The sequence below is a fragment of the Lynx canadensis genome, chromosome X, assembly GCF_007474595.2.
Source record: "Lynx canadensis isolate LIC74 chromosome X, mLynCan4.pri.v2, whole genome shotgun sequence".
NCBI classification, from domain to species: Eukaryota; Metazoa; Chordata; class Mammalia; order Carnivora; family Felidae; genus Lynx; species Lynx canadensis.
Genome location: NC_044321.2, coordinates 100,474,816 through 100,475,927, shown reverse-complemented (window position 1 = coordinate 100,475,927; position 1,112 = coordinate 100,474,816). Strand labels below are relative to the sequence as shown.

At 32.0% G+C, this 1,112-nt stretch overlaps 1 non-coding gene across 1 annotated transcript; it reads right to left on the bottom strand.

Annotated features, from left to right (window-relative positions):
* Positions 1 to 378: 378 nt before the first annotated feature.
* On the bottom strand, positions 379 to 490 carry LOC115507952. The gene has a single exon (XR_003966866.1). It is a non-coding gene; the product is annotated as a U6 spliceosomal RNA (small nuclear RNA).
* Positions 491 to 1,112: the final 622 nt, after the last annotated feature.

Sequence of the window (1,112 nt, the reverse complement as noted above, 5' to 3'; positions counted from 1 at the left end):
CCAGACATAGCTGTATATTTTTTTCCATTATATTCATGGTAGATACAATATCAGAAGCACTTAACAGAAGAAACCGACCACAAAAGCCATGCTCTTGTCATACACATCTCTAACTTCAATAATGCATGACTCTTGTTAACATACAGGGAATTATGAGTGTGAAATATCCCCACCAGAAATTATAGCCTTAAAGGAGAAAATTGTGCTTCTTGGTTCCTAGACTAAATACAGAACAAGAAATCAAGAGTAAGCACAAAGGTCTCTTCCTATTTAAACAGTATAATGCCTTTATTAAATATGTACTTAATCCAGGACCAATAGCATCCACTTCCCAAATTTCATAAAATATTAAAAGTATATTTTTATTATATTTCATTTTTTAATGTGGAACGTTTCATGAATTTTCATGTCATCATTGCACAGGGGCCATGCTAATCTCTAATCATGCTAATCATTCCAATTGTAGTATATGTGCTGCCGAAGTGAGTACAAAAGTACACTTTTAAAAATCAAATTTTGCTAACACAAGAAGCATTTCAACATATTTTTAAAGGAATTTTTGAATAAAGGCTACCACATTGCACATTGCTCAAGCTTTTTTTCCCCCTTCTCCATGTACATCTTCCTCAAGAAGCTTGTGAGCTTTTGGAAACTTTAGAGATCAAAGAGCTTTAATTTTGTCAATTCCACATTTTTAGTTTAACAAGTACATCCCCATTCAAAGTTCTTGAAAGCGTTCTACAGTAATCACTACTTGAAAGATAATCTGATTATGTACTTTAGCTCACTGTAGTTGTAATACTTCATTTTTTTTTTTTTTTTTACTGCAATGGTCAAATTCAGGGCAATTGCTTCCCATACCAAAATGGAGGCTGTTATTGAATATGAGCCATATTACTGATTTAATATACAATATCATTGCTATTGTTACTATTATCACTATTACATACAACAATTTGAATTTTCTTTTAATCAATTTTCATATACTGTGTCTTCTAAAATATTACCTCATTAATGTCTCAGTAATTTGTTTTTTTGTTTTTTTTCACGTTTATTTATTTTTGAGACAGAGAGAGACAGAGCATGAACGGGGGAGGGTCAGAGAGAGAGGG